Below are 13,578 nucleotides of genomic sequence, written 5' to 3'. Positions count from 1 at the left end.
TGCCTCTAAAATTTCTTCTTCCTCTTCCTCTTCGACCACCTCTTCCTCTGGAAGAATCTTGAGCATGATTCTTCTCTCTATGTGCAAGACACACAACTTCTTTAGAAGACTAAGGCGCTGTCTTCTTCCCAAAAGCTTTCTCTCTCTCAACAAATTTCTTCACAAGGGAGTCAAAGAAAATCACTTTGAGGTTTCCATTTGCTTGCAATGACTCAAGATAATTTGAATAAGTGGGATAAAGTGCCTTGACAAAAGCTATCAGAGGAATGTCTAGTTCAACATTAGTGACTTTGATATCATGCATAATAGATCTTACTTTTGATGCTAAAGCAAGAGGATCATCATTTTGTAATTCAAGACTGAACAATTTAATCATCAATTGGACAACTTCAAGTTCAGAGTGTGAGTCATAGAGTTCCTTCAACTTTTGTAAGGCTTCAAAAGCATTTGAAAATGGTGAAATATGGCGACTCACCTCTTCATTTACAGATGCTGCAATCAAGGCATAGGCCTTGCTGTTCTTGTTTTCCCAAATGGCGAACTCCTTATTTGAAGTGGGCTTTTCAGGTGCATTGTCACCTACACCTTCATAGACTCCTTTCCACAACTCATTGAAAATGAGAGTGTGTTTGATCTTTCGAGACCACTCAGGATAGTTCTCCTTCTTGGTGAGAACCACTCCCACAATAGATATCAATGAATGCATTTTAAAATCTGTGTACTGTAAAAAAAGTACTTTTGCTGCCAATAGACTGTAAGAAATTGCACCTCTGCTAGTAATATGTGTAAAAAATGCACTATGATATATTAAAACAGAGGTATTATTTGGGGGAGGTGGTTTATGGGTGAGGGTATATTTGCGGGAGGGAGTATTTGAGGGAGGTTTATATGAGGGACCGAGGTGTATTAACAGGACAACGTGGAGGTGGCCAGGAGGTGATATAACTGTCGGGCGATCACAAACTAATGGCAATCGTAATACACACAATGTATTGCAATGTAATTCATTCAACGGGCCCACGAAGGGCAGCTTCAAAGGGGCGTTGTTATGACACAATATTATATTGAAACATAGTGGGTAGTCAACGTAATGGCAATCGCTGGTATGGTGGATTTGCTGGCAGGATGGGAGAAGGCAACCGGTGGAGCGACGTGATACCACACCACAATACTGCAACACAGGGAGTTACGCCGGGACGAAATTGAATATGTAGTGGACAAGCCGAGGAGGTAATATAGTGTGGAGGGCCGAGGTATTATAGTGGGGTGGTCAGCAAAAACAATATGATGATGATGATGATGATGATGATGATAGTGGTTACCGTCCACTGAGACCAAATTGGTCTATCGGACCTACAATATTTTTAATTTTTAATTGTCTGGCACCTCGTCTTTCTTGGCGAGATTGGTGTTGTAGCTCTCTTTTTTTCTCTACGGTCTTCCAACTTCCTTTATCTTGCATCTCCTTCATCTCTTCTGGTTCTTGAGACAATGGTGTCTTAGCTTCGCGATCAATTGTGTTCGTCCTTTTGAAGATAGTCGGAGAAGAAGTTTGGTCTAGGAGATCTGCTTTGTTGTTAAATGAAGATTTATTTTGCACGATATTCGAATCCTCATAACTGTTGATACTTGAGGGGTTGTCGAGTGCACTTTTTTGTTGTTGGGCAGGGCTTTCTCCATGCTTGTCTTGAGAGTTGTTTCTTTCTTGCCCAATTTCTTGTGATTCAGAGTTTTCTCTAGAGTATTCTTCTTTGATGACAGTGTAGTGCTCTTTTTGTGTTCCTTCCCACCAAGTAGATCTGTGGTGGTTTCTTTTACTAGGATTTTTCTGGGAGGCTTTTGGGCAATTTTTGGCTAGATGGCCTGTCTCAAAGCAGGATCGACATCGGAAGAGGACACTTTCATAATCGAGTTTCTGGTTCCACACATAATCTTTACTTGTTAGGTTTATTTCCGCTGGGAATCCGGCACTGAAGTCCATTTCCACACAAATGCGTGCATAGGTGGTTCTGGCATATTCCTCTGTTTCTGGACACCTGCAGTAGAATTTCCCAATCGCATTTCCAATGGCTTTTAGCGAGGAGAGATTCCAGAGATGCAAGGGTAGGCTTGGCAATCTCACCCAAACTGGTGCTGAGGTTATCACTGTTGTTGAGGGATCGAATGATGGGTTCCATGGCTTCATGAATAGGCCTGATTTTTCCCAAAACCAAGGGCCGGAATCCAGAATGCATTGTCTGCTTTCAGGATTTTCAAAATCTACTATAAAGAAACCCCTAGCACAGGGGTAGATATTAATTTCATCAGAAATGACAGGCTTCCATACCTCCGAGATCCAATTGTGGAGAGCTGTTAGTCGCGGCCAAAAACCATTGAACCGACAAATTAGGGCACTTTCAGAAAACTTCAAAGCCTCATCGAGTGAGGCCTGGACCACCTGGACAGTGGGTGCTGGGGCTTCACTAACAATATGGGCAAGAGCTTGCCCTCCAGGAGCTGACGGCACTGAGCCAGTAGCTATTTTCGCGAAGCTGGGAGCCATATTTTACTTGCCTGTAGAACCCAACCGTACAGTTAGACAAAAGATTAGATCTAGATCTAATCGGAAAAGATTAGATCTAAATCTAGAACGCTGCCCCAGCACCCCCGATGGCCAGGCTGAAGAACTTTAGAACCTCAAATGAAAGCGCAACGAAGACGCTTCCCCAGACCCCTTCTGGAAAACCAGTCTCTGTTCATATTTCAGGCGCCGATCACAGGATTGCATGCACGGTGATAACTGCAGGTATGCCCACAGCGAACAGGAGCCGCAGGAGCCAAAGATCGGAAGCCACTAAAGCGAGCCGCAGAAGAGGCGATCTGGAACTATGTAAGTAATCAAAACTAACCGCAGAAGAGGCGATCTGGAGCCGCAGAGAAATAGCGCAGAACGCCCTCGCAGATAGCCGCAGAGCCGATCTACCACTCACGGAGATAGCCGCAGATAGCCGTAGATATACCGCAGATAGCCGCAGATATAATATGGCTCTTCCACATGTATGAATATATGGCTCTTCCACATGTATGAATGGTTACCGCAGATAGCCGCAGAACCGATCTACCACTCACGGAGATAGCCGCAGAAGGTTGTTACTCGAAAGTAATCTATCAAGGAGAGGCATACAACCAAAGGAGAGGCATACATGCCAACACATTCACGATAAACATGAGATAATAAATCTGATACTTGGTAATGCACAAAAGTCTTCAATGAACATGGTTAACAAACATACCACTGACATTCGACTTGACAGTTCTAGTGCATAGTCACGATTTCAATTCAACGTTTCGACCAACTTTGCGGGATTTTCCACCAGTGTTTAGAACTCAATGAAAATATTGCACAATCTTCACTTCTTCACATAGAATGCAACACCCTATGCACCATACCAATGCACAACATAAAAGACTCTTGTGCTTCACCTCCCATTGTCTCTTCATTTTCTTATTCTCCATTATTTACTATTTACATTATTTACAAATGTTCACCCAATCCCAATGATTAGGTGTCAACAAAGATGAATAAGGATTGATGTTGGGATGAATAACATTGGCTTCGAGGAGTTCCTTGATGATTTATTCAATTTCATTCTTTTGGACAAAAGGATATCGATATGGGCGGACATTAGGCGGTTGGGCCCCTGGGACCAAAGGGATGCTATGATCATGTTCACCCCTAGAGGGTGGAAGCTCTTGATGTTTGACAAAGACCCGCTAGTGGCTATCTAATACCTGTTGCATCTCAGGATGAATATGAGTAGTGGATTCAATGGCCTGGATGGCATTAAATTGGGCGACTACTCCATGATGGCCCTTTTTTTAAAAGCTTCTCCATTCGATGCGAGCTGATGATAGTAGGAGCACCTACCTGGAGTCCCCTTAATGTATGAATGTGTTCGTTTTGCTTAAAGCTCATATATAACTCTTGGAAATCCATGGTGATAGGGCCCAGTGTACAAAGCCATTCAACACCTAGGACAATGTCGCAACCACCCATTTCAATAGCAAACATGTGGGTCTTTAGGTGGTAGTCTCCCATCTGAAGCTTAATATTTTCACAACGGCCTTCACATTTCATGGTCCCCCCATCAACGATAAGGACTTGGAAATTAGATATCGCCCGCACAAAGCAATGAACAACTTCTACGACTCTCTTATGGATAAAGTTATGAGTGCTGCCACTATCAATCAATACCACTACTAGTCGATGTTTAATAAAGCCTCGGATTTTGAGAGTCTGAGGCGAAGAAATGCCAGCCAAGGCATGTAGTGAGATAACCAGCTCATCTGGCATAGCTGTGAGATCATTGTCGGTTTGGGTTTCCTCGACTTCTTCCTCGGGCACCTCAAGGGATGGAGCTTCCTCTGCTGAGCTGTTATCAATAACATCAATTTGAAAGAATTTTGGTTCCTTGCATTTATGTCTAGGGGAGTACTTGTCATCACAGTAGTAGCACAATCCTTGTTTTCTTCTTTCGTCCATTTCTGCTGGTGACACCTTTTGAACCTTAAGTGTTTGGGTGGGGCCCTGAGCCTAGGTGGGACGCGCCTTGGCGACGAAATTTGGACGATTGGACTGGGAATTTAAGGCGATTTCCACATCTAAGGCCTTGCTGCATGCGTCCAACCAAGTAGCTGGGTGGTGCATCTAGACATGGGCTTGGATGGCTTCTTTTAGGCCACTGATGAAACACTCCAAGTAGAAGTCATCTCCTAGACCGTCAGTTCTGATGGTCAATTGCTCAAAGGCTGCAATGTAGTCCTTTACTGTACCTGTTTGCCAGAGCTTAGTGAGACGACCCAAAAAATTAGATTCCCGGTCAAAGCGATCACATATGGCTTTTGAGAACATGTTCCAAGTTGCTCTCCTTGGATAACATTTCTTATGCCATTGCCACCATTGCCATCTCTCTTGGTCCAAGTAAAGGGCTCCCACATGTAGTTTAGTTTCATCTTCGCAGATATCATTAAGGGAGAAATACTGTTCCATTTGTGCTACCCATATTGCAGGGTTAGAGCCATCAAATTTATACATGTCCAGCTTGGGTGTCCGGTGGTTGGAATGGTGGTGATTTCCATGGAAGTGAATGTGATGGCTGGATTCTCCTTCTATGTGTGCATCAACACTAGGCTCCTCCCGATGAGACTTTGTTATAAGGTTTGTTAGTCATGAGAGCTGTTTGGTAATATTGTCCACATTGTCTTGGAATTCTTTGAACCTTTTTTCAAGGTGTTCAACCATCTCAGAAGCCATAACTTGAGATCTGGTACCTAGCATTCACCACCTCGGTCAATTACTTAAGAGTAGTCTTCTTGGAAAGAGGGCGAGCTTGGGAGTCTAATGGCATGGGTCACTTGAAGTCACGTTGGATTTTTTTTGGGATCGCCGGAAAATTGGGGGCTTACAAGTGAATGTTATCACTGCGACCAACTCGTCATCCCGAAGCTTATGGGCTAAGTCTCTTGCAAGTGTCCCTAGATGGTCTCAAATTCTGAGTTTTACTCACTGCTGATCAATACTGCAGTGGCCGAATTCCATAAAGCTTGATACTGCCCAATGTCCTATGAAAATCGACCTGGACTGTAGTAATAGAAACCCCAAGGTCTTGGTCTTGCCGAATGTGCTGCGACAATTTGATCTGGACTATGGTGGCCAAAACCCTCATTACACAAACAATCTGATCTACCCTGTGAAAACCCCAATTGTTGAATCTGAGTTGTACGACGGCCGCAGAACCCCAACTACTAGATCTGATCTGGAAGATAAGGTAGAGGGAGATCTTCAGATAACAGAGGGAACTATGGTCACAAAGGAGTGTCAGGTGCTATAGATCGCAATATATGCAGGGGTCCAACAATAGTACTCGGCCCAATCTTTTAGGGCACTAACTAAGGAGGATCGACTGTATCCTTAGCCATACTACCCGACTACCCTATTGTATGTGCGAGTAATTTCCCCGAGCGCTGTTCTTAGTGTACTGTAGCAGGAATACAACTGACGACTTATAAGGTTAGGTTTCAGGTGAGCCTAGGGGCTTCCGATATAGCCAAGGGTACGTGAAAGTGCAGTGTGTGTGCGGTTCTGTCTAATGCGCTACTACTCAAAGGGGTATCCACAGGGGTTACAAGGGAGTCCAACAAGCATGACCACCTCTTGTAGTTCCTGTGTGCATGCCTCCCCAAATTCGTAGGTTTATGCGCTCAACGACAGATGCTGTGGTCTAAAGATGCCAGAACACGTTTCTAGCCTAAAAAAATCTGCGAAAATTGGAGGTACAACTAGCCTTGGAAAGTGCTATGGTAGCACTTGTTATGCTCTTGACCTACGAGAAATCTAGAATACTAGAAATACAAAGAAATATAGCCTGGAACACAGAATTATCACATGAAATGAGAAAAAGTACGAAGTATTTTATTATTTAGAAACAAATTCAATGTTCACTTGCCTCTTCGAGGGGGAAACCTCCCACTGAGCAGAGCTCAATTACAATAAGACTTGATGATCTTTCCCTTACTAACTAAGACTATTTATAGCTAAATGACATCCAAAACCCTAACTACTAGTGGTCCTGTTGTCGCACAGATTGACACGACAACGCTCAGACCGGGGGCTGTCACTCTGATCCCCGATCTCTCCGTTTAAGCCTGTCTCCCGCGGCTAAGGGGGGTAGACCCTATGAAGTGACGAAGACCAACTGTCGACCAGTTGGTTGGGAGACACGATATGATGAGCACTAAAATGATTTAATTAATTTAGCAGACCAGTGCCTTAAGAGATTGATATTTAAACGATTACTTGTTAGATAATATAGAAATCTAAACCATGAACAGCAATCATTTGTCATCAAATAACTTAGAACAGTTCAAGATATCTGTTAAAACCACGAAGTTCTTATAATGACCAAATCTTAATAACGATATCCAGCAATTAAAAATTTCGAAAAAGATCAATGCTTTAAAACACGCAATTATGAATCATTAACCAGATATCATATGCAGGAAATCTTTGAGTTGATCACTCATGTGCAGACTTATAAACGTTTATTCCACATCAATAATTTTGAATCTCAGCAGAAAAAATAAAATGCGACGAGCTGAGACTAAATCTGGCAAAAATTTTCAATTTTTTTTTTTTTCTTTTATTTTAATAAAATCTAAAAAAATTGAAACAATTTAAAATAAAACCAAAGCTTAGCAAATAAATGAAATTTAAACTAAAAAAAAAAAATTAATTCCTAAATTAAAATCTAAATTAAAGTCTATTCTAAAGTCAAACTTAAAACTAAATAAAAAATTCTAATCCCAAACGAAAACCCTTTTTTTTATATATATATATTAAAATAAAATCTAAAAAAATATGAAACTACTGCAATAAATCTAACATTCAAACTAAAACTAAACAAAAAGAAAATAAAATAAACCTAAATCGAATCCCTAAAAGAAAACCCTTTCTAATGATGAACCACCATCTACGCAGACGTATATCATGACGTTAAATTCAAAGTAGACCTACTATATTGCTGAAAACTGATATATGAGTTAACAAAAACAAAGAAATCGTGACCCTGATTCCAACATGAGACGACAAGGATGATCGCGCAAAAGGAAATTTCGGCAAGAGCACAGTCGATGGCGGCAGACAGAAATGGGAATCGGTTTGAAACTCACCTGAGTGCTTCGACTGAGACTGGATTTGCTACCTGGCGAGGACGAGGAATAGTTCACGCTGAGAGGCTTCTAAATGATGCGTCTCTTCTCTGATGCTGTCACACAGTCACGCCCACACAAAAAAAAATTGAAAATCGATGCCTGATATAAACTCACGCCACTGTTTGAAAGTATGCAGCCTCCAGCAACCAGACGACGGTGAGAAAAACGCGTGGGTGTGTGCAGATCCGCGGAAATTCGATGGAGGAGCGCAGGTATGAGAGACGGAAGGAAAGGTAAGATGCGATACGCAGGTAGAATGAGAGGCTCGGGCCAACGTGGAGCAGCAAACGCAACTAATATATGAAAAAAAATTGCCAGAAAACCTCAGCGCGTGATTTGCAGCCTCAGACAGGACTGTGTGAAACGTACAGGACGCAGGGAGTCGATAGTAGAAAGAGTCATTCGCTGGTGGCCCACATTATGCTTCTCACTGCAGGTTATTGGATGGTCGACAGAGAGCAACGATGGCAGATTACGATCAACAAAAAGCTGATGGGCAGATCAACAACTGTGAAACGAAATTTGCTATGCAGGTCTGGTTGTTTATGAATTTTCAGATGAAAGCAAACAACAAATGTTTTTATGCAAATGAAGATATATGGGAGGTGGAGCTTTTTGGCAGCCGGATGGTGGTCACGGTGCAGAAGCGTGGGTCTAGAAATTTCAAATTTTTTTGAATTAAATGCTCCAGAAACCCTGAAGAATTTCCCAAAAGGAAACCTGTACCTGCAATTAAAAGAAAATAAAACCCTAATTTTAAATCTGTGTATAAAGCAAAAATTTGAAACCCCAGATCAGCTGAGTAACTTACAGACTTTGACCCTTTAACAGCCAGATTTAGCAATAACAGTAGTAATATTTTCAGAATATTAGAAAATTCAAATTTGCTGTGAAAAGGCTTAGAAAAATCTCTCATGCAAACCAGAAAAGTAAATTTAAATGATTAACCCAGGGTAAAAATTAGCTGGGCTCTGCAAGGAAGAGCCTGTGGGAGTTGGCTGGTTCAGCCTAGAACTTCCCCGAACGCCCACCAGTCCTTTTCAGTAATGGTTTCCTGCACAACTCGCTTCAACCATCAGTAAAGAGAGAGAAAATAATACTAGATTTCAAAAAGCAATGGAGATACCTGCCATTACTCCAGAAACCCTAATATCATTCAAACCCTAGCAAATGAACAAGATACCTGTGCTCACAATACTCTAAAATAAGCTGTTATTAATGGCTGAAATACAAAATATGCAGAAAATAAAATAGCTCACAGCACTTCCAGAGAGTAACACTAGCAAGATTTGAACCCCAAAGTCTTCTTTTATTAACCAGAAAGCAGATTACAAGAGAGCTTCCTCAGCACAAGACTCACAGATCGAATGATCTGAAAATGACCCCTAGCACCCTACTTAAAGGAAATGATCCGAACGGCTAGTTCGAGTGATCCATGTCGAAATGATCTCGACCGTCGATGAGGATCAAGACATCTCTTAATCCCATCCGTCGAATTTATTAAAAAATGATATTTTGCATGCATTCTCTCAAAATATTATTATTTTAGGGTTTTTGCTTTATTTTATAATTTTTTATTATTTTTATTTTTTCATTTTTTAATTTATTATTATATATATATATATATTTTTATTATTTTATTTATTTATTTATATATATATATATATATATATATATATATATATATATATATATATATATTTTAAATGGATCATCGAACTAAGCCTTTGGAAACATCACCTAGGACCTAGGACTTAGGACTCAAGAGGGGATTTAAAACATTTTCCAACCCTCAAGACACATTACATCATGACTTTTACAATTTACATCTTAAGGGGACAAACCCACTTAACACAGACCCTCATAAACCACCCAGTTCTGCGACACAACTATAATCTAGCAGATTAACACACTAGGATTCTCCTAAAATTTTAATGACAAAATCAATCCCGGCTTTGGGGTCAGGGTGAAGGAAAACTCTGTCGATCATGGATCGGTGAGACGAAAAACCTTCCGGGACGTAGATTATCATTAGAAAGTTAGGTCCACCCAGGGAATTTACATACACGACTCATGTCTGCTAAGATTATTTACTATTCATACATGCAGACTGGGTTTACAATTAAAATGATCAAGCTGCTGATGATTGCAGGATGGCACGGACATGTCGATCAAGTGCTACCCCTTTTTGCAAAGAAAAAGGGGGTGTACTGCATGGGTAGTTGACCGGTAGTGGTCAACAGGTCCCTTGCATAACACGGGTTATCCACTTTATTTTTAACTATGGCCCTTTACAACTAACTTTGGTCCCTTTTCTCTAATGCGGGTCAACCACTTACAATTATTAATACGGGCTTTATTGACTCTCTAACTAATTATGACTCTGACTCAGCCCATTGGGCTTATTACATAAATAAAGGGGTTAGGGTTGGATCCTAACAGAAATGGTCCCTTGAGCCCGCACCGATCTGGAGTCTGATGCAATATTGCTATCAATCTGTCTCTTGGTGCCTCTAGAGGATTGGAGCACCACAAAGAAGAAAGTAATCCATTGGACAAGATCAGGTCTAGGAGGAGGCTGGAGAATGTGGTCTGGGTATTGGAAGAAACTAGATAGAACGTAGATCCCTCTGAACAAGCAAGAAAATATCGCACAGATCTCATTAAAAATAGGGCAATGAAAGATCAAATGCTCCTTGGTCTCAATCTCTCAGAGTTGGCACGGCTGGTAGATCCTGTCAGATTGATCAATCTGGTGGTCAGTCTCAATTTGCAGAATAGGCTTTATGGCTTGTAATACTAGCCTCTCTTTCTTATAAAAGAAAATAGGGATCTTTGGTTTTCTTTTTCAGTTTTTTCTAGCAGTGTAGTTTATTCCCTTCCCTGAGTTAATCAGAAAACAACGGAGAGTTTTCTAAGTTGTGTGTGCTGATATTTCTTTCCGTTTTCATTGTTGTTACGTTTCTGTTCACCTGTATTTTCAGATCTATCAATAACAGCAGTTTTGAGATTTAGCTTAGGGTTTTGTTAGTTGCAGATCTGATCACCACATACTGAAATTTTAACAAGGCCATTTCTCAGTTCCCAGAAACACAGGCTTTTGACTACCGGAGCTCTTTTACTAGCACTATTCCATACACATGATTTGTTCACATTGCAATTCACATGCACGAGATCACCCAGATTTACACCAGGAGTGTATTTAGCTTGCCAAACCTTGCTTGTAAGGCTTTGGCTCCTTAAATCACCTCCAGATGAGCTTACTGCATGCTTTATTCATGACTGAGAGTGTTATAAAGCCTAGAAACCCCCGTTTTTTTGGATGGCAGACGTTTCGACAGTAGATTAATCATTAATGGCACTCTTGTTTTATAAGAGAAAGAATTCCAGATGCTTTGAAATCTATTTTCTGATTTTATTTATAAATGTAATTTTGCAATAATCATGGAATCCATTGGCATACGAGTTTTGGAAAATCTGAATCTGGAGGACATGAGTATTCCTTGAATACTAATCTATTTTCTTTTTTAATTGACAGTTGAAAGGTTATACAGACCTGTTATACTTATGCACAGAGGGCTGCAGTGAATTTCAGATGGTGGTGATTGCCAACTGTTATCACATATCAGTGTCAGGGATGTTGTACAACTGGTAACACAATGCCATGGACATCTTAAAGCCATGGTTGATGGATCTAATGGAGGTGAAAATAATCTTTATGATCTTGGTGAGCTTATTCTTTGTTTCTATATTCATCCATATTCTGTTGTTATTGTCTTAGCCGCTCTCTAGAAATTCTGCCCTGTTATATCTGAGTTTAAGCTGATTATGCTATCTTTCTCCTTGTAGATATCCAATATGGAGTTACAAACTAGTTGTATCAGAGCACCAAACTACTTTTGAAATCTGGATTCATCTCCATGTCTGTTTTTGGTACATGCATTCTCTTTATGCAGCAAACTGTGAGATGAATCTCGTTGTCTGAATAATACACTATATCAATATTGTGGGCAAAGAGTGTAACTGCCATGGAACATTTCTGTAACGATAGAAAGTTGAAACATTTACATCCAAGAATTTTTGCTGTTTCAACTTGTCTGAGTAGAACTCAGAATGTGGATTTCTGATGCTATTCCTCAGAAAACAGGTAAAGGAAATTTCTAACTTCTATCTGGGATGCAGCAAGTAATGCATGTCATTGGTAAATTTTTGCTGGAATGCACCATGAAGAAGTCCAAAATGCATAATGTGACTTGTGTGCTGTCTCTCTTGCAATGAAATTGGGAGCAATTTAGCTTTTCAGGCAGGTTGTGAGAGCCTTTTTCAATGAGACAACCTTACATATAACCAAGTATTAAATTTGATAGATCATCGAGATGTGAACTTAAATATCCTCAGACACCAGCTCTTGTCCACGAGTGTTTGGATGAAGTATTTATAAGGTTTGATGAGCTATCAATAGAACTAATTTTTATCTGCTTCTCCATCTGGAGAGCTTCCATGATCTGGGTTGTTGGGATGTTTGTTACTGTCAGGTGCTCCCTTGTCTTCTTAATGTCATTTGCACTGAAATTAATGTTGTAAATTTTGGACAGTAGCTCTTCTGAGTGGAGATGCATGGTAGAACAGCCTCTTGTCAGAACCCTTTCATGCATCCTCTTTTTTCAGGCTAGAGATTAGTTTTGTCCTATTATTTAGCACGTTTTGCTTATGCATGTCTCCATCTTTGATTTGTTTAAAAGGATGTTTATTTACTGCATGGTCCAATCAATCAGTTGTTTCAGTGATGTTTACCATTTTGTGCTTTGGATAGGGTTCAATATCATGATAAACCTTCATGATCTGCTACAGTGAACCAGGATCCCATGCACCAGTGGTAATGATACAATGGATTGGGTCTTGATCTAATGCACAAAGCTGCCCTACAACTGCAATGTACGTCATTTATGTAAACATTCATTTTGCATGAATTATATTATTAGCTTATAGCCCTCACTAAGATTTGATTCCTCAAAGAAGTGGCTGTTGATTAGTGGAGATGTCATGGTCGTTAAGTCAGGCTGTATGGTATGCCCAAGTTGGAGTATATGGAAGTGCTGACCTCTTGAAAGGAAGTCAATAGCCAAACCTCATCATGGGAAGCTTTCTCGAGTTTTTGTATTGTTAGATGATAAAATTCTGGTTTTGAAGAAGTGCAGTGTGTATTAGCTATTGAGTTGACATTTTGCATCTACTTCCTGGAATTGGATCCTTTGTGTGAGGAATCAAAGCACTTCAGTCATTATCCTATAATTGACTTGATTAAACTGCATCCCTCTTTGATGTTTCCAAGTTTCACAAAACATAATCATGAGCATTCAAAGGGTCAAGCCCATTGAAAAGCAGTTAATAGCCAAACCTCATCATGGGAAGCTTTTTTGAGTTTTTGTATTATTAGATGATAAAATTCTGGTTTTGAAGAAGTCCATCTAATTCCTGGACTTGGATTCTTTGTGTGAGGAATCAAAGCACTTCAATCATTATCCTATATTCGACTTGATTAAACAGCATCCCTCTTTGGTGTTTCCAAGCTTTACAAAACATAATCGTGAGCATTCGAAGGGTCAAGTCCTTTCTATGCTGTCATCAAAATAGGAATTTACTGGAATTGGAGACCTTAGCTGCGATAGACGTCTCTCTTCAACTTTACTTATACATTTGCCCTAGCTGGTAGATCAGTGTTGTACATTTCATACCTTTAACTTGCTACTTGTTCTCTTGCATTCAGCCAATCTTTAAAATCCTATGTTGATCTGTCTGAAGTGATCCTCATCCTGAATATTCATCAGC

The 13,578-nt window shown here is 40.3% G+C and overlaps 1 protein-coding gene across 2 annotated transcripts in view; it reads left to right on the top strand.

Moving 5' to 3' along the window:
- The window catches only part of LOC149195653 (uncharacterized), a 138,068-nt gene extending 126,151 nt beyond the window's left edge, over positions 1-11,917 (top strand). For both annotated transcript variants that reach the window (XM_089405389.1, XM_089405390.1), the window contains 2 exons: positions 11,288-11,476; positions 11,599-11,917. The gene's annotated coding sequence lies outside the window, so the exon portion shown is untranslated. The remainder of the gene's footprint in view (positions 1-11,287; positions 11,477-11,598) is intronic.
- Positions 11,918-13,578: the final 1,661 nt, after the last annotated feature.

The sequence above is a fragment of the Pinus tabuliformis genome, chromosome 2_2 (assembly GCF_031772625.1).
Source record: "Pinus tabuliformis cultivar Carrire ecotype Pingquan chromosome 2_2, CPIR1, whole genome shotgun sequence".
Lineage (NCBI taxonomy): Eukaryota > Viridiplantae > Streptophyta > Pinopsida > Pinales > Pinaceae > Pinus > Pinus tabuliformis.
Note: the sequence above shows the minus strand (reverse complement) of the source record. Positions and strands in the feature narration are given on the sequence as shown.